Genomic DNA, 21,026 nt, shown 5'->3' with positions numbered 1-21,026 from the left:
ATCAGAAAGGAGTTTGACAGTGTAAAATTGCAAAGAGTTTGAACATATCATCATCTACAGTGCATAATATCATCAAAAGATTCAGAGAATCTGGAAGAATTTCTGTGCGTAAGGGTCAAGGCCGGAAAACCATACTGGGTGCCCGTGATCTTCGGGCCCTTAAACTGCACTGCATCACATACAGGCATGCTTCTGTATTGGAAATCACAAAATGGGCTCAGGAATATTTCCAGAGAACATTATCTGTGAACACAATTCACCATGCCATCTGCCGTTGCCAGCTAAAACTGTATAGTTCAAAGAAGAAGCTGTATCTAAACACGATCCAGAAGCGCAGACGTCTTCTCTGGACCAAGGCTCATTTAAAATGGACTGTGGCAAAGTGGAAAACTGTTCTGTGGTCAGACGAATCAAAATTTGAAGTTCTTTATGGAACTCAGGGACGCCGTGTCATTCGGACTAAAGAGGAGAAGGACGACCCAAGTTGTTATCAGCGCTCAGTTCAGAAGCCTGCATCTCTGATGGTATGGGGTTGCATTAGTGCATGTGGCATGGGCAGCTTACACATCTGGAAAGACACTATCAATGCTGAAAGGTATATCCAGGTTCTAGAGCAGGGGTCACCAAACTTTTTTTCTCTGGAGGCCACATTGTCGTTCCTGACTGTGATGGGGGGCCGGGGTCGGGTCAGTTATATAACATAGAATTGTATGACCCAGACAAATATGACCACCAGCAGGCCTCATTGTGTAGTAGAGATTACTAGCCTGGCACAGCCATCCCCACCACTATATCCCCACCACTATATCCCCACCACTGTATCAACACTTTATTCCTGGCACATATTTGTTTATCTTTACTAGTGGTTTGCAAAAGTAGTACTCGAGTCTTCACACTTTGTTTTAATTTGAAATACCACAGATATTCCATTTATTTATTTTCTAATAAAAATAACATCAAAGCTGTCAAGGTAAGAAACATCTGCCTAGTTGAGGTGATTGACACTGGCAAAGGTGAGTGGAAAATTATAAATTGTAGGTAGGCCTGTTGATATTATTAATAATAATTGCGTGCAGCACTTAATAAAGGTCAAATAAATAGGCCTATAAAATAAATACATAAAAAAACAGTGAAATTATAATATGAGCAATAGATCAATAGATCACAGCAGTTGTGCTGTGTCCTGCACGTCATCGCTCTCATCCATGGCCAAAGCAAAAAAACTCGAATTCTGACACTCTCTCATTCAGCTGGTCATACACGTTGTCCCCCAAATCTTCGGTTCGCCTGGTCATAGCAGGTGCGGAGAGACTCACCGCGTTGTGCTATCCTTCTTGTCGGGACACACCTCCTTGGCCACAGCAAGCATGCATACTTTAACAAAGTCCCCATCAGTAAACGGCTTTCCATGGGTAGCTAGTAGGTGAGCTACCTTATGGCTAGCTTGGACAGCAGCCTGGTTGATCTGGGTTTAGCGAAGGAATGCATTCTGTTGTGCAGCCAGTCCGCATTTCATCCTCCGAATCCTGTCTTCTCTTGTTTGCCCTCACAAACTAGCATACTCTTTGTGCCGGGTTTCGTAGTGACGATGCAGATTATATTCTTTGAAAACCGACACTTTCTTTACATACAAAACAAACTGCACGGTCCTTACACTGAACGAAAAAATAATCAGTGGTCCACTGTTCTTTAAAAACTCTGCACTCTCTGTCGACTTTTCGCTGACCGCTTGCCATTTTGCTGTCCTGAACACTGACAGTTCTCTGCGCGTGCGCTGCCTGTCACTGCTTGATCACGAGCATATGACGAAAATTCGGAAAATATGAATAGCTCATTTTATAACTAAATATCAATTTTAATTGATAAAATCAACAAAATACAAGATGCAGACATGTTATTTGCCAAAAAGCAATTTAAAAAAAATAGGCCATGACCACTTTTGGGGATTGCCTCATAGGGCTGGTTCAAGTGGTGGGGGGCTGGGGGGCCGGTCAAAGGGGGGTGGCGGGCCGGAGTTGGCCCGCGGGCCGTAGTTTGGTGACCCCTGTTCTAGAGCAACATATGCTCCCATCCAGATGACGTCTCTTTCAGGGAAGACCTTGTATTTTCCAACATGACAATGCCAAACCACATACTGCATCAATTATAGCATCATGGCTGCGCAGAAGAAGGGTCCAGGTACTGAACTGGCCAGCCTGCAGTCCAAATCTTTCACCCATACAAAACATTTGGCGCATCATAAAACGGAAGATACAACAAAAGACCTAAGACACTTGAGCAGCTAGAATCTTACATTAGACAAGAATGGGTTAACATTCCTATTCCTAAACTTGAGCAGCTTGTCTCCTCAGTCCCCAGATGTTTACAGACTGTTGTAAAGAGAAAAGGGGATGTCTCACAGTGGTAAACATGGCCTTGTCCCAACTTTTTTGAGATGTGTTGTTGTCATGAAATTTAAAATCACCTAATTTTTCTCTTTAAATGATACATTTTCTCAGTTTAAACATTTGATATGTCATCTACGGTATGTTCTATTCTGAATGAAATATGGAATTTTGAAACTTCCACATCATTGCATTCCGTTTTTATTTACAATTTGTATTTTGTCCCAACTTTTTTGGAATCGGGGTTGTACATAGGGGGCCAAAGATTTACATACAGCACACCTAATATATGGGAAAAATGTCTCATAGCAAGTCACTTTGACCAAACATTTTTTGTTTACCATGAACAAGCTTCTGGCGGAATTCTGGTTGGATATTTCACGACTCTTCATGGTAGAATTGGTAGAGTTCAATTAAATTTTGTTGTTTTTCTTGGCATGGACTTATAAGCACGGTCCACATATTTTCAGTCAGGTTGAAGTCAGGGCTTGTTTTAAGCTTAATGTTAGCCTGCTTTATCCTCCACAACCAGCTCTGATGCGTGTTTGGGTTCATTGTCCTGTTGTGACTCCCAATCATGTACAAGTTTCCAATGATTTGAGGTTATGCTGAAGAATTCTGAGGTAGTCCTCCTTCTTTATTATTCCGTCCACTTAGATTAGATTAGATCGAACTTTATTGATCCCTTTAGGAGGGTTCCCTCAGGGAAATTAAATTTCCAGTAGCATCATTACAGGATAAACAGAGAATAGAAAAAAGTGAGAACTTCTAGATAAATTAAGTATTTAGAAAACTTCTAGATAAATTAAGTATTTACATATACAAATATATTAAAAAAGATATGAAAAAAGTCCAGCAGAAGAGGTATTGCACATTTATATTGCACATTGTCCAGTATTGCTTTTTGTCAGGCTAGGCTACTGCTCCTTCCCATCCTCTGTCCTCCTGTTACCCCTCCTCCTCCCCAGAAAGGAGTTGTGCAGTCTGGTGGCATGAGGGACAAAGGAGTTTTTAAGTCTGTTAGTCCTGCACTTGGGAAGGAGCATTCTGTCACTGAACAGGCTCCTCTGGTTGCTGATGACGGTGTGCAGAGGGTGACTGGTATCGTCCATGATGTTCAGTAGTTTATCCATAGTCCTCTTCTCTGCCACCGTCACCAGAGAGTCCAGCTTCATGCCGACCACAGAGCCGGCCTGCCTGATCAGTTTGTCCAGCCTGGATCTGTCCTTCTTGGATGTGCTGCCCCACCCCAGCACACCACGGTGTAAAACAGGACACTGGCAACCACGGACTGATAGAACATCCACAGGAGTTTCCTGCAGATGTTAAAAGACCGCAGCCTCCTCAGGAAGTACAGCCTGCTCTGTACCTTCCTGTACAGGTGGTTGGTGTTGCAAGTCCAGTCCAGCTTGCTGTCCAGCCACAGCCCGAGGTACTTGTAGGAATACACAGCCTCCACCTCGACTCCCTTTATCAGAACTGGTCGTGACCTTGGTCTGGACCTTACAAAGTCAATGAGCAACTCCTTGGTCTTCGAGGCATTGAGCTGCAGATCATTCCTGTTGCACCAAATGGCAAAGTCCCTCACCAGGCTCCTATATTCCTCCTTTCTGTCGTCCCTGATACACCCCACTATGGCTGTGTCATCGGCGGACTTCTGAATGTGACACAGCTCCGAGTTGTAGCAGAAGTCCGTGGTGTACAGGGTGAAGAGAAGAGGGGCCAGCACCATGCCCTGGGGTGCTCCGGTGCTGCTAATCACAGTGTCAGACGTGATGTCCTTCAGCCTGACGTACTGTGGTCTGTCGGTGAAGTAGCTGGAGATCCAGGTGACCAGGCAGGGGTCCACTTGCATCCTGTTCAGTTTGTCCTGAAGCAATCAGGGCTGGATGGTGTTGAAGGTACTCAAGAAGTCCAAGAAGAGGATCCTCACTGTACCATTTCCCTTATCCAGATGCTAGTGGGCTTGGTGTAGCAGGTAGAGGATGGCATCTTCCACACCAACACCTGCCCGGTACACAAACTGCAGACATTCCTGGGCATGTTACACCTGAGGTCTGAGGAAGCTGAGGAAGAGCCGCTCCAATGTCTTCATCAGATGTGAAGTGAGTGCCACTGGTCGGAAGTCATTCAGCTCTCTCCCCAGCTGCAGGCTGAGCTTGAAGATATGTTGGAGTGGTTCAGCCAGTTCAGCAGTGCAGGTCTTCAGTAGTTGGGGACACACCTTGTCCGGGCCAGCTGCTTTCCTGGGATGAGGCTTCTTCAGTTGACCTCTGACCTGATCTGCAGTGATGCATGGAGGAGTCTGTGTTGAGGTGGAGGAGGAGGGGGCTGCTGCAATGACTGGGGGGAGGTATGTTGAGGGAAGAAGGAGAGATGGCTGCAGTGAGGGGGAGGGTGGGGGGGATGTGGACTGGTTGAAATGGTTGAAGAAGTCATTCAGCTCGTTCGCCCTCTCCACTGTCCCACCTACGACTCTGGTTTTTGTGTTGTGGCCTGTGATGGTTTTCACACGTTCCCAGACCTCCCTCATGCTGTTCTCCTTCAGCTTCTGCTCCACCTGTCTCCTGTAGCTGTCCTTAGCTTCCCTCACACAGCATTTCACCTCCTGCTGTGCTGCTTTCATCACCTCCCTATTCCTGCTCCTGAAGGTGGCCTTCTTCTTGTTGAGGACAGCTTTGACTCCCTGTGTTACCCGTGGCTTGTTATTAGGGTAACACCATACAGTCTTAGCGGGGGAGACCATGTCTGCACAGAAGTTGAGGTAATCCATCAGACAGTGTGTAAGCCCCTCTATGTCCTCACAGTGTGGGCTAAGCAGCACATCCCAGTCTGTGGTGTCATAACAGTCTCTGAGGACATCTTCCATTTCAGGGGACCACCTCCTGATGGAGCTAGTTGGTGCAGGCTGTCTTTGGACCAGGGGGCTGTACTTCGGCTGTAGACAAACCAGATTGTGGTCAGACTTCCCTAGTGGGGGGAGGGGTGTGACTCTGTATGCATCCCTCACATTAGCATACAGCAAGTCAATGGTCCTGTTGTTCCTTGTTGGACAGTCCACAACCTGGTAAAAAGCAGCCAAAGTAGAGTCCAAAGTAGCGTGATTAAAGTCCCCAGAAATGATCGTAAATGCCTCAGGGTGCTGTGTCTGCAGCCTTGCTGTGACAGAGTGAATCCTCTCACATGCAGTGGCTGCGTTTGCCCTCGGAGGGATGTAAACACAGATGGTGATCACATGACTGAACTCCCTCGGCACATAATATGGCCACAGGCTAACGGTTAGCAGCTCCATGTCCGGGCAACATAAAACTGTCTTTACAGAGATATGTCTGCGGTTACACCAGCAGTTGTTCACGTAGATGATAAGTTCCCCACCTTTGCTTTTCCCGCATACTTTAGTGTCTCTGTCGGCTCTCACAACAGTGAATCCATGCAGGTCCATGTTAGCATCCAGTACACGGTGGGTTAGCCATGTCTCCATAAAAATAAACAAGCTGCTCTCACGGTAAGTCCGCTGGTTGTTCAGTGTGGATAGCTCGTCGACCTTGTTCGGCAGCGAGTTCACATTCACTGTGATAATGGAGGGAATAGATGGTTTGCAGTGCCACTGGTTGTCCGCTAGCCTAGCCTTTAGTTTAGCCCCATCATTGCAGCCCCTGGGTCTCCTCCTCAGCTCTGCCGGGATGTGGTGTCGTATCCCAGCCTGCCCCATTGTTTTCAGGGCCAGCAGCTCCTCTCTTGAATAAGCAAGAAGACTGGCTCCTGGTTGCATGTTAAAGTTAAAATATCCATGGAATATGAAGAAAAACACACTATGTCTTCATAAGAAGAGCAGAAAAGTAAAAAAGTGGAAAAAAAAGAGGTTTAAAGAACTAAAAACTACAGAGCTACTGGAGAGGCAGCCGTCTCCCACAGCGCCAGAGCATGTAAAACAGTAAAACAGCCCTAGAGCATGATGATCCTGCCACCACAACCAGCTGGTACAGTGTCCTTCTGTATATGGTGGCCACTGTGGCCAAATATCTCAATCTTTGTCTCAACTGACCATACAGCTTTCCTCCAGATGGCTTTTTCGTTGCCCATCTGGTCAGCTTCAAACTTTAGTTAAGCTTGAAGATGTCAATTTTGGAGCAGGGGGTTATTTCTTGGATAGCAGCTTCTTTGTCCATGGTCATATAAAACTCACTGAACTGTAGACAGTGATCCATCAGCTTCCAGTTAATTGCAGGACTGTGCCATGGTAGTTCCTGGGTTTTTCCTGACCATCCAAACCAATTTCCTTTCAGCTGAGGGTGACAGTTTGGGTTTTCTTGATGTACAGTGGATTGGCAAAGGGACTACACCTCCCAGTAACTTACCTACAGTTGTTTTAACTGATCTTGGGATCTGCAGTTGTTTAGAAATGTCTCTCAGAGACATTCCGGAGTTGTGTACATCTGCGATCCTCTTTCTCAGATCTGCACTGAGCTCCTTGGACTTTCCCATTTTATTGTGTGTTTGTCAATTCAATGAGTGCTGTAAACAAACCTTTTTTATGAAGGCACAGAGAAGCTACCAGCTGTAGTCAATCATGATCACTAACAGTCAGGCGTGGTATTAAGGGGTGGCAAAAGGTGGCAGTTGCCACTGTAAAAGTATGTCTTGCCACCATAGTTGCCCCCCATTTTAAAAAGAATTATTTATTAAAACACATTTTTGAAATTCAATTATCTATCTACAGAGATACTAAGCCCTCATCTCATCTCTACCTACTGTTATTTCACACCCCACCCCACCCCCAGAATTTTGAAATGGTTTCACCTAGAGAGAGACGTTCTTCTGTTATGATTCTTCTGAATGCTCGACTTCTGATGAAGCAACGTGCTGGAGCAAAGAGGTTGGTCAAATTGTTTTCACCTGATAGAACACAGTCTTGTCCTTTCTATGTTAAATGCATTTTGGTACTGAGTTATTCTTTTAGCCCAGCTATCTTTATTATCAATTTTTTTATTACAATCAGAGATGTTAGTTTTTCTAAAACATTAGTTTTTTGTTGGATGCAGTTGGCTATACAGTCATTGGTTGGATGTATGGAGTGCTGTCTTGCTAGGTTCCGGTAGTAGCTATACCTGTACTGTAAATTATGTCTTACTTTCTGTGTATGCTAGGCAACGAAATGAAAGCTAATAGTTTTGTAAAGTGATAGGCTTTAGAAAGTAAACAACTTGTGTGTTGTGTGTTAGCATTACTAGCAGGTCAGCTAAGCTCACGTTTTCACCTGTGTGCTAATCAGTTTAGTGATGTGCTTAATTTGTTTCTTTTAGTTTTATGGAAATCGAGGATGAACACATCTGTATAAGTTTGAAGTCTTCAGTAAAGATCCACAATCTAAACCGTTCACTATCTGTCTATTTTTTGATACATCGCTAGGGCAGAATAGTTCCATTCATTGCTTGGGAATATACTTTCAGAAAAGATGGTTTAGATGGTTGAATCCATTTTCCTTGATGGTACAATAGCTCAATACATATTTGACAAGATGACTTGATTGTGAGTCTTTCTTGAGCGTAAGTAAAAATGATTTCTATGATTTGCATAAACTGCTGCATCGACAACCTATGCCCCCTCCTGGAACCTATGCCCCTCCTTTGCCACCCTAAGGAAAAATCTCTGGAGCCGCCACTGCTAACAGGAAGTTAGGAGACCTCGGTCTTGGCAAGATAAGAGATATTTTGGAAGTTTCAGCGCCTCTGAATTAATAATCTAAGTGAGTGGTGAGTGTATGTAAATTTGTTGACCCTGTATGTATAATTTTGACCATGTGCTGATTTCAGAAAACTCAAAATAAATTAAAACTATTGCACCAAATTCAAGTTTTTTTTTTCTATTAAGGAAATATGTTGTGAAGTCATTTCACCACAGAAAACGAACAGTTCAGAGAAATCATTGAAAGCCCAATATTGCCATGACATTCATATCTAAGATGGCATTCATGTCACTGTATGTGAACTTCTGACCACAACTGTATGAGAGAGCCAAATTTAATAGCAGATATCAACAGCCAGGCGAAACAGTGGAAAACTTTATCACTCACAAGCTTGCGGAGCATTGGCAATATGGCGTTCTGCTGGAAGAAATTATTAGAGATCAGATCATAGTGGGAATCAGAGACACAAAGTTGTCAGCAAAATTACAATTAGATCCTAATCTCACATTGGCTAAAACAATTACACAAGTCAGACAAAATGAAGAAGTTAAGAAACAGCAACCATTAATTAGATGTAAAAAAACTGAAATTAAGATTGCAAATGTGGATGCTATAGCTGCACAAAAACCAGGGAGCTTTAAGATGGTGACAACAGCACAGAAAAGTCACACTGCCCAGAGAACAGAAAATCACAAAATAATAGTAATAATAATAATACTTTCAATTTCTATAGCGCCTTTCTCAAAACCCAAGGTCGCTTTACAATTATAGGAAAAAAAAAGTCCACCAAATAAAGGTCAGGATGACAGTCCAATGGTGTAGCAGCCACAGTCCCACCAAAAGGCGCACAAAAAAAAAAGGACCACACCTACAGCATAGCCACTGCAACGGCACCAGGCATCACCACCCGGAACACCATGCCATGGATTCACAAAGCGAGCACAGACGCACTGCCACAGAGCGCTGGTATGTCCCAAACCGCCTGCACAGCCGTTGCAATGCCACCAAGCAACATTGCTTGGAACATCATGCCAAGCACTAAAGCACCGCTGCACAGAGCGCTAGACAACCACGATGTTAAAATGAGCAACGAGTTCACTGCAGTCCACAGCTAGGAGCACAGGCATCACCCACAGCAAACCGAGGCCTGGAGGGACCTGACACCCAAAACTGGGTCTGGAGTTACACCACTACTGACGGACAAAAACACTCAAATAAAAGCAAACATCAAACTACCCAAACACAAAAAAGAAAAAACAAAAGAGAAAATAAAATAAAAATACAAGGCTCCGGTGAGAAGCGGCAGCCAGAATGCACACGGCATACTCTCAATCGGAAACAAAAGATGTGGGAAAAGCCCTCAGCATACACTGAAACAATGTCTAGCTAGAGAAGCGGAGTGTAGAAAATGTGCAAAGAAAGACCATTTTGTGACAATGTGTCAGACAGGACAGAGAGTGGAGGCCATCGAAGAAAGCCATGACATGGCAGAATGGGCATTCATGGGAACGATTCAAAGTCAGAAGCAAGAAATCTGGAAAGAGGATATACAAATGAATGGAGAACTGATTAACTTTAAGTTCGATACAGGAGTGGCTGTCACAGCCATACCAGAATCCATGTACTCAAAAGCCAGGGATGGGAATCTCCAAAATGCACAGTGAATGATCAGCAATCCCAACAACCATCCAGTGACTGTACTGGACACATTCAATGCATGTCTGAAAAAGGTCAAAAAGAAAATAGAGCAGGAAATATTTGTAGTAAAAGACCTAGTGATGCCACTACTAGTGTAGGTCTCCTTGCCATCCAGAGCCTACCACTACTGCAGCAGGTAGCAGCAGTTCAAACAATGGGAAATAAATTCAAAACAATGTTCCCAAAAGTTTTCTCAGGCTTAGGGAAGCTGCAGGGTAGCCTTACGATAGAACTTGCTGATGGAGCAGTGCCATACTCACTGTCAGCTCCTCCACATGTGGCATTACTCCTTATGGACAAAGTGAAGCAGAGCTCCAGAGGATGGAAAACATGGACATCATCCGACAAATTCAAGAGCCGACCGTGTGGTGTGCAGAGATGGTGGTAGTCCCAAAGCCCAATGGCAACATCAGGATCTGCCTAGATCTAACAAGGTGAAATGAAAGTGTGCTCCATGAGAGACACACACTCCCAGCTTTGGATGACACACTTGCAAAATTAGATGGAGCAGCAGTATTTTCAAAACTGGATGCCACGTCAGGATTTTGGCAAATATCCTTACATGAAGACTCTGAGCCCTTGACGACTTTCATAACTCCTTTTGGGAGGTATTGCTTCAGGAGACTCCCATTTGGGATCTTCTCAGCACCTGAGCATTTCCAGCTGAGAATCTCCCAGATCATTGCAGGCACAAAAGGAACACTGTGCCATGCTGATGACATCTCGGTGTTCAGTAAAGATGAAACCGAGCATGACGGCAGGCTGTGTGAAGTCCTCCAGAAGTTTGAGACTGCAGGTCTGATCCTAAATGAAAAATGTGAGTTTGGTGTCAAAGAAGTGAAGTTCCTAGGACATAAAGTAAGTGCTCAAGGGACTGAGGCTGACCCTGACAAAATTAAACCAATTCTCAACATGCCTGAACCACAGGATATTGAAGGACTGAGACGCTTTATGGGAATGGTGAAGTACGTCGGCAAGTTTCCCCTCACCTGCTCATTCTCACAAAATCTCTGAGAGACCTGTTGAAAACCACCTGGACATGGGACACTCGTGGTTTATGAGTGATGTGATGAGCGAATTACATGGTTCACTGCCACCTAGTGGCCAAAGCATTTAACTACAGCTTTTAAGTCAGAGATCTCATCTCATCTCATTATCTGTAGCCGCTTTATCCTGTTCTACAGAGTCACAGGCTCCAGCTTGCCTATCCCAGCTGACTACGGGCGAAAGGCGGGGTACACCCTGGACAAGTCGCGAGGTCATCACAGGGCTGAGACATAGACACAGACAACCATTCACACTCACATTCACACCTACGGTCAATTTAGAGTCACGAGTTAACTTAACCTGCATGTCTTTGGACTGTGGGGGAAACCGGAGCACCTGGAGGAAACCCACGCGGACACGGGGAGAACATGCAAACTCCGCACAGAAAGGCCTTCTCTGGTTACGGGGCTTGAACCTGGACCTTCTTGCTGTGAGGCGACAGCGCTAACCACTACACCACCGTGCTGCCCCTGAGCTACACATAAAAATTTTAAAAGTCTTATCGGAGTTTTTAAAATCATTAAAATCATTATTACCACATTACAAAGAACTAAAATTGTATTGAACACAGATTATGGGAAGCGGATGAACCATGGGCATCTCTTGGCATATATTGTTGGGGCTGCAGCTTTAGCCCTCCAAACAAAGACACTCTCTGTTCATCTCTGATGTCACAATAAATAAAACTGTGCATCATCTCATCTCATTATCTCTAGCCGCTTTATCCTTCTACAGGGTCGCAGGCAAGCTGGAGCCTATCCCAGCTGACTACGGGCGAAAGGCGGGGTACACCCTGGACAAGTCGCCAGGTCATCACAGGGCTGACACATAGACACAGACAACCATTCACACTCACATTCACACCTACGGTCAATTTAGAGTCACCAGTTAACCTAACCTGCATGTCTTTGGACTGTGGGGGAAACCGGAGCACCCGGAGGAAACCCACGCGGACACGGGGAGAACATGCAAACTCCACACAGAAAGGCCCTCGCCGGCCCCGGGGCTCGAACCCAGGACCTTCTTGCTGTGAGGCGACAGCGCTAACCACTACACCACCGTGCCGCCCCACTGTGCATCATATTTGTGTAAAATCCTGTAATATTCCTCCACCTTGTCAGTCAACATGTTTCTTTGGCTTCTGCCGGTGTTACAGTCCAACTGGCTTCAGCTTGTAAACAAATGCACACGCACATCTGTCCATGAGGGGAGCGCAGAGCAGGACATGTTTTTACGATAAAATTGAATTAGGAAAAATAAATGTTTGTTTTGTTATAATCCGTGACTTTGTCTGGTTTGCCCACATGCAGGTCACTGATTGGTTCGCTCTTGTGCGTCAGCTTTAAATGAATTAATTTACCCTTTAGGCTAAAACCAAGACTTTTTATAACAGCACATTAAGAAGAGTCTCATTACAGTATTGTTACAACTATTAAAACATTTTGGTGGACGGATAGTCAGTTTAGGTTGGGTAATAATTCTGTGATATTATTAAATTTCCCCTTGAGTGATTTAAGATAAAAAAAATCTGACAATACTTCACATAAACAGATACATATTGAGATATGATCCAAGATATTTTTTTCACTGCCCCATAGTGGCCATAGCAGGTAACTACAGTTTCTAGAACCCATTACCAAGGAGGACAGACATCATCTTTTTATTCATGTGGATATTAAAATATCTCGGATTGTGTAAAGTTTGTTGTGATTGTATTCTGGAGAGGCGATGCCCTAAAGACATAAAAAAAGAACAGACATGAAGACATGGGGATGATCCTGAAAATTCCTGGAAAGCTTTATTTTGGTCTCCATCTTCATGAAAAAACAAACCAGATTTCTCTGAGAACTAAAACAGGTTATTAGTAATGAAATATTTCTGAGTGAAACATCCACATTTTAAGGGTTTATTAGAGTCAGTAAACATTTTAACCAAACCATTATTATCAAAATTACAAATTATTATATTTACAAACATAAAACCCAATAAATACAGACTTTAAAGAAAGCTCAGGCATTTTGCTGCACTAATTTCAGAAATCAGTAGAGATTTTATATTTTATTGCCCATACATTCAGATCTTACAATTTCATTTCCTTTATATCTGTAACTGATGATTCTAGACTGAGGCTAAATGCAGAGTTTTAACATTTAGTGTTTTTAATGATTTAATGTTCATAATTTTTTTCACAACTGAGGATCAATAAGGAAATGTGCATGGAGTTCTTTTTTAATCAACAAATTAGTGACTATAAAACACCAAAAACTCATTATTTTTTGGATCGCACAACCTCACAGTTAGTCCTGAATTTACCCTAAAATACCAGTTGAACCCAAATCCAGCGTATAGAGGCTGAGTGAATGTGGTGTGGACTCTGTGGAGGAGCTTCATCGTGTCAGAGACGCTGTAGAAGGACAGAGTTCCTGCACTGTGATCCACATACACTCCTATTCTGGAGGGGGATGGAACTCTGAGATCAGTGTTAATCCTGTTGTGATAGAAAGAGAGAGAAGAAGAAGAAGAAGAAGAAGAAAAACAGCACAGACTCCAGGATTGATTGTTGCATCCAAACCAACACTCTTTAGCCCATCCTTTCCTTCGGATGTCTTTATAGAGGGCTATCGCGTGACGTCACTGTACCGCGAGATTTTGTTAGGGCGCCATATTGGAAGACCTCAAGTACATACATACATACTCACAATATAAAACAAACTACGAGCGAGAGTGAAGTGCAGATTAAATGAAATTCTCCACTATCATGTTAAAATAATTATAGCACTTGACCACTATTGCAATCTGTATTCATGCTGTTATGGATTTTTTTTATTTCATAATTTATTTTTAATTTACTACTTATCTGTTTTTATTTATATATCTTTGAATTATTTGGACATGGGGAAAAAACTATATTTAAAATCCAAAGAGGGATGGAGGGAGGAAAATTAAAACAAAAGAAAGAAATGAAATATATAACATAAATGTGATAAAATTAAGGATGTTTTTATTCAGTAAACATTTAAAAAAAAATGTTCTACAACACTCTAGCCTAGTGACTTACCAGTAACTAAATGGTCTGAACATATTCTGTACTGTTGTAGATTTGAAGTATTCAGATCAGCTCTGCATAAAGCAGCTAAATACTCTCTCTGTCTCCTGGCAGAAAGCTCCTTGGTTTGCTCCCCTTGTGTCTCAGGTGGGGTTTACATTAGACCGTATCAGCGGATCATCAGATTAACGTTTTTAAAATGATTAGCGTGCACACAGCAACGCCAATACACGGATACGCTCGGCTCCGCAGGCATCCTGCGCTCCAAATCACTCCGCCCTGAACAGCGAGTGCCCTCTGGAGGGTGCGCACTCCGGCCCTGCACAGCTCACAGAGCGCGCGAGTGAAGTGCACGAGCAGTGATTCGGGACTGAGCCGCTGTGTGTGTGATCCCAGTGCATATCGGGCATGCGCGTCACTTACCACTTGCAAGTGGAAGGATGGCAAGCCTAAAGACAATCATAACTACACAATGGGCAGTATTTGCATCAGTATTTGCAGTATTTTCATACTTTTATACTCTTTAATGAAAGGTGATACAAGGCGGAAGTCCGCGCCGTTTTTCAGCAGTCGCGTCACATGACCAACGCCAGCGAATCAGGAAGGTGGATGTCACAGTGACGTTGTCCAATGACGAGGCCAGCTAGAGCTCAGCACAGCGTATCCGCGTATTCTCAATGTTTACACAGCACCGGACCAGACATGATCTGGACTGAATACGTGGACCCTGGCGGATTCCCGTTTCCCGGCGTTTCCAGGCGTTTTAATGTAAACGGACAGTGCATCCGCAAAGAAAACGAGACAGATACGGTCTAATGTAAACTTGGCCTCAATCACAGCTGGTATTCTGTAGAAAGACTTCTTTTCACCTTTCCCATCAGCTTTGTTAGAACACCCTAACACAGCACAAAAGTTTACCATTGTAGGTTGTTTGATGAACCAAGTGCATGAAATTCTAACGAAAACACCCTCGTCATTAGACACACTAAATGTGTCAGTGGCTGGCTGTAATAAACACAGCCAAGGGACAAAACCATCAATCAGAGTCAGTTTCTCAACATATCGCTTCCTTTCAGCAGGCTTCAGGGTTTTGAAATAATCTGCCATGTCCACAGATCATGCACAGACTTATCCATTATATCCACAGTTTTTTGCCAAGTCTCACACAGGTTTCTTTCAAGTCTACTGTTGGGCCAATAAATCATAAATAAAACAGCTCAGATTTGTTTGTTTAAGGCGTTTGCCACTCCACTTTATTCTTGTGGGTTTACATACCGCTGCCTTTATTTCCCCCTAATCACGAGTTTGTTGGTCTTCCAATATGGCGCAGGGTCTGTTTACTTCCGGTTTCGGGTGATGTCAGTAATATCCCTCTATATGAGACTGATATGTACACACATCCCTCACTGCTCCACTCCACCTCCCAGTAACAGCATCCACACACACACACACTCCTTACACAACACCTGCTCCCAGTAGTCAAATCTGTCTGGATGATCAGAGTACGGCTGATTTCTCTCACTGCCCGTCACCACTCTGTTCTTCTCAGACAGAATGAGGCGATAATTTACTGTGTTGGGAGACATCAAACTCACCAAAGCACCACAAAGTGCACAACTGTCCCATGACATTTTACAGATTAACTTTAAATAAAAATGGAACAGATTTTAATATCCAAATAAACTTCATCCTGCAAGGTTTAAACACCAACCGCTCCAGAATGGATGAACTGTATTAAACAGATCGATAGCCAGGTTTAAATACGATACCAAATTCACATTTTCACTTTCAAAAACGATTTGGAGGCGGAGCTACGCAGGAGTCCAGTTTGAGCATAGCAGCCATGGGTGCCAATACTTTAGGCTTTACATAAAAAGAAATGCCTGAGTGCAAGCTGAATGTGGATTAAAATCTAATCTTACCTGAGGAGGTGTGGGTGTAGATGTGGCCCTTGCTCTAGACATGATCTCTTCCGTGATGTCACGTCCTCCCTGATTCAGGTCCCGTATTCTAAACTGGAGGACATTTTAACGTTTTATTAGCATTCGTAAATAATCCAGGATCACAACACTGGAATTAAAGCATGAAGTTTAGTTTACAAAATACAACTTTTTTTTCTACTTTAACCCTGCCCCTTATTCAGAGGATAACAGACTTTTTGTATTAAAGTCACTCCTAAGTGGGATTTTTTTTTTTTTTTTTTAATTTACGAGAGTGTGTGAAAAGAATAAGAAATTACCAACTTAGTAAAAATTATCCTTTGGCCCTTGCACACTTTGCCCTTTTTCATTTTTTATCCACACTGAAGTAGATCTAAAAAAAATAATAATTATATCTCATCTCATCATCTCTAGCCGCTTTATCCTTCTACAGGGTCGCAGGCAAGCTGGAGCCTATCCCAGCTGACTACGGGCGAAAGGCGGGGTACACCCTGGACAAGTCGCCAGGTCATCACAAGACTGACACATAGACACAGACAACCATTCACACTCACACCTTCGGTCAATTTAGAGTCACCAGTTAACCTAACCTGCATGTCTTTGGACTGTGGGGGAAACCGGAGCACCCGGAGGAAACCCACACAGACACAGGGAGAACATGCAAACTCCGCACAGAAAGGCCCTCGCCGGCCACGGGGCTCAAACCCGGATCTTCTTGCTCTGAGGCGACAGCGCTAACCACTACACCACCGTGCCGCCTAATAATTATATATAATTATTTAAATAACATTTAAATTCATTCCCGGCTTGCGCTCCCTTTTGTGCTTTTGGGGCGGGACTTGCTGCTGAGGAGGTGGAGCCTGTTGCTGCTGGGCGGGGTTCATCATCACAGGTGCGGTGGGCACTGAAGGTTGATACTGAGCTTGAGCAGGATAATACACTCCAGCTGGAAAAGGGAGAAAGAAAAAAAGAAAAAAACAAAACAAACAAACAAACATCCCGGATCAGAAACACGACAGTTTTGTTCCATTTCCCCCAAAATCTCTCAGTGCCATTTTAAATAAACAAAATTTACACAGGTTCAGCTTCAATCCAAGTCCACAATGCAGGGTTGCTCATTCGCTTTTCAAAATCAGTTTGGGGGGCACAATTTTTAATTTTTTTTAAATTAGTAGAGAAGTTTGTTTCCACCTGCATCATGGATTCAACCACATGCAAGTGGCGAAGTCAAACGATTCAACTCAATTCAGTGAAAATCAGTCGGGGGTGAAAGAGAATGTATAGCCAGGTGTACCAGTGAAGTGAAACCGGAACGCAGCCTGTGTAGTGAAAATCGCAGGACTTTCCCATGAGAGCGGCGCTTCATTCCTCTCAGCGATTTCAGAACAATTACAATTCTTTATTTATGAAAGGAATTATTATTATTATTTCCGGGAAATGAGTTAGTTCCTGTTGTCCCTCATTGTATAGCAGCTATTGAGGTATTTCACTCACGTGACCAAGTCATGTGATGCTGCCATTTTGGACGGCACGGCTCGAATCAGTTTGAATGCGAGGAAGGCGACAAACGAAAAACATAAAAGAAAAAGGAGCGAGATGCAGAAAACACCTTCACTATCCAGCGACGTAGGGCATTTACAGGGCGAGCAGAGGGAGAGGTATTTGCAAAAATGGAGGTTAGCAGGCTTGGAGAACGACGTTTACCTGCTTCCACCAGGATTGTTTACTGACAGCTAAGGTTTGCTCACATTTTCATTTACTTTCGGTCCTCAGGATAAACAAAATGTTATTAAATATCATTGAAATAACTTCTTAGTCTGTTGAGACATGGCCCGTTATAAGTTTTTCCTTTACTGTATTTACTAGTTTACTGAGCATGCTCCGGGGCTGGCTGGCTGGCTAGCTAGCGCTCCGGGGCTGGCTGGCTGGCTAGCTAGCGCTCCGGGGCTGGCTGGCTGGCTAACTAGCGTTCCGGGGCTGGCTGGCTGGCTAGCTAGCGCTCCGGGGCTGGCTGGCTGGCTGGCTAGCTAGCGCTCCGGGGCTGGCTGGCTGGCTGGCTAGCTAGCGCTCCAGGGCTGGCTGGCTGGCTGGCTAGCTAGCGCTCCGGGGCTGGCTGGCTGGCTGGCTAGCTAGCGCTCCGGGGCTGGCTGGCTGGCTAGCTAGCGCTCCGGGGCTGGCTGGCTGGCTGGCTAGCTAGCGCTCCGGGGCTGGCTGGCTGGCTGGCTAGCTAGCGCTCCGGGGCTGGCTGGCTGGCTAGCTAGCGCTCCGGGGCTGGCTGGCGCTCCGGGGCTGGCTGGCTGGCGCTCCGGGGCTGGCTGGCGCTCCAGGGCTGGCTGGCTCAGTAAACTAGTAAATCCAGTAAAGGAAAAACTTGAGACTGAAAGGTTTTAACAGTCATCCAAATGACTGAACGTAAACATTGCTACAGTAACATACCAGCTACTGTTGTTGACATTAGCTAGCTTGCCGTCCAAAATGGCGGACACCGGGGCGTCACGTGACCCTGTGACGTCAGGTGAAATACCTCAATAAACAGTCGTTCCCTCACCAGTCTCTCTCTCTGCTGTCTTGGAGGGGAAGGAACCCAATAAACCCCGTTTAGATAAAGAAGTGGAAGCTCCTCCATCCTCAAGATGTCAGAAAACTTAGTTCCAGCTTTACCTCTGACACTGGAGACTCCCTACCACTACTGCAGCAGGTAGCAGCAGTTCAAACAATGGGAAATAAATTCAAAACAATGTTCCCAAAAGTTTTCTCAGGCTTAGGGAAGCTGCAGGGTAGCCTTACGATAGAACTTGCTGATGGAGCAGTGCCATACGCACTGTCAGCTCCTCCACATGTGGCATTACTCCTTATGGACAAAGTGAAGTCAGAGCTCCAGAGGACGGAAAACATGGACATCATCTGACAAATTCAAGAGCCGACCGTGTGGTGTGCGGAGATGGTGGTAGTCCCAAAGCCCAATGGCAACATCAGGATCTGCGTAGATCTAACAAGGTGAATTGAAAGTGTGCGCCGTGAGAGACAGACACTCCCAGCTATGGATGACACACTTGCAAAATTAGATGGAGCAGCAGTATTTTCAAAACTGGATGCCACGTCAGGATTTTGGCAAATATCCTTACATGAAGACTCTGAGCCCTTGATGACTTTCATAACTCCTTTTGGGAGGTATTGCTTCAGGAGACTCCCATTTGGGATCTTCTCAGCACCTGAGCATTTCCAGCTGAGAATCTCCCAGATCACTGCAGGCACACCAGGAACACTGTGCCATGCCGATGACATCTCGGTTTTCGGTAAAGATGAAACCGAGCATGACGGCAGGCTGTGTGAAGTCCTCCAAAAGTTTGAGACTGCAGGTCTGATCCTAAATGAAAAATGTGAGTTTGGTGTCAAAGAAGTGAAGTTCCTAGGACATAAAGTAAGTGCTCAAGGGACTGAGGCTGACCCTGACAAAATTAAAGCAATTCTCAACATGCCTGAACCACAGGATATTGAAGGAGTGAGACGCTTTATGGGAATGGTGAAGTACGTTGGCAAGTTTCCCCTCACCCGCCCACTCTCACAAAATCTCTGAGAGACCTGTTGAAAACCACCTGGACATGGGACACTCGTGGTTTATGAGTGATGTGATGAGCGAATTACATGGTTCATTGCCACCTAGTGGCCAAAGCATTTAATTACAGCTTTTATGTCAGAGCTCTCATCTCATCTCATTATCTGTAGCCGCTTTATCCTGTTCTACAGAGTTGCAGGCTCCAGCTTGCCTATCCCAGCTGACTACGGGCGAAAGGCGGGGTACACCCTGGACAAGTTGCCAGGTCATCACAGGGCTGACACATAGACACGGACAACCATTCACACTCACGGTCAATTTAGAGTCACCAGTTAACCTAACCTGCATGTCTTTGGACTGTGGGGGAAACCGGAGCACCTGGAGAAAACCCACGCGGACACGGGGAGAACATGCAAACTCCGCACAGAAAGGCCCTCGCTGGCTACGGGGCTCGAACCCGGACTTTCTTGCTGTGAGGCGACAGCGCTAACCACTACACTACCGTGCCACCCCTGAGCTAAACATACACATTTTAAAAGTCTTATCGGAGTTTTTAAAAGCATTAAAATCATTATTACCACATTACAAAGAACTAAAATTGTATTGAACACAGATTATGGGAAGCGGATGCACCATGGGCATCTCTTGGCATATATTGTTGGGGCTGCAGCTTTAGCCCTCCAAACAAAGACTCTTTGTTCATCTCTGATGTCACAATAAATAAAACTGTGCATCATATTTGTGTAAAATCCTGTAATATTCCTCCACCTTGTCAGTCAACATGTTTCTTTGGCTTCTGCCGGTGTTACAGTCCAACTGGCTTCAGCTTGTAAACAAATGCACGCGCACATCTGTCCATGAGGGGAGCGAAAAGCGGGACATGTTTTTACGATAAAAGTGAATTAGGAAAAATAAATGTTTGCTTTGTTATAATCCGTGACTTTGTCTGGTTTGCTCACATGCAGGTCACTGATTGGTTCACTCTCGTGCGTCAGCTTTAAATGAATTAATTTACCCTTTAGGCTAAAACCAAGACTTTTTATAACAGCACATTAAGAAGAGTCTCATTACAGTATTGTTACAACTATTAAACCATTTTGGTGGACGGATAGTCAGTTTAGCTTGGGTAATAATTCTCTGATATTATTAAATTTCCCCTTGAGTGATTTAAGATAAAAAATCTGACAATACTTCACATGAACAGATACATATTGAGATATGAATCAAGATATTTTTTCACTGCCCCATAGTGGCCATAGCAGGTAACTACAGTTTCTAGAACCCATGACCAAGGAGGACAGACATCATCTTTTTATTCATGTGGATCTTAAAATATCTCGGATTGTGTAAAGTTTGTTGTTGTGATTGTATTCTGGAGAGGTGATGCCCGAAAGACAAAAAAGAACAGACATGAAGACATGGGGATGATCCTGAAAATTCCCGGAAAGCTTTATTTTGGTCTCCATCTTCATGAAAAAACAAACCAGATTTCTCTGAGAACTGAAACAGGTTATTAGTAATGAAATATTTCTGAGCAAAACATCCACATTTTAAGGGTTTATTAGAGTCAGTAAACATTTTAACCAAAGCATTATTACCAAATTACAAATTATTATATTTACAAACATAAAACCCAATAAATACAGACTTGAGAGAAAGTTCAGGCATT

At 44.1% G+C, this 21,026-nt stretch overlaps 1 protein-coding gene across 1 annotated transcript in view; it reads right to left on the bottom strand.

Annotated features, from left to right (window-relative positions):
* The window catches only part of LOC132868805 (uncharacterized), a 109,352-nt gene that overhangs the window by 79,544 nt on the left and 8,782 nt on the right, over positions 1–21,026 (bottom strand). The window lies entirely within an intron of this gene.

The sequence above is a fragment of the Neoarius graeffei genome, chromosome 2 (genome assembly GCF_027579695.1).
Source record: "Neoarius graeffei isolate fNeoGra1 chromosome 2, fNeoGra1.pri, whole genome shotgun sequence".
Lineage (NCBI taxonomy): Eukaryota > Metazoa > Chordata > Actinopteri > Siluriformes > Ariidae > Neoarius > Neoarius graeffei.
The sequence above is the reverse complement of the archived record's forward strand: the minus strand, read 5'-3'. Positions and strand labels throughout refer to the sequence as shown.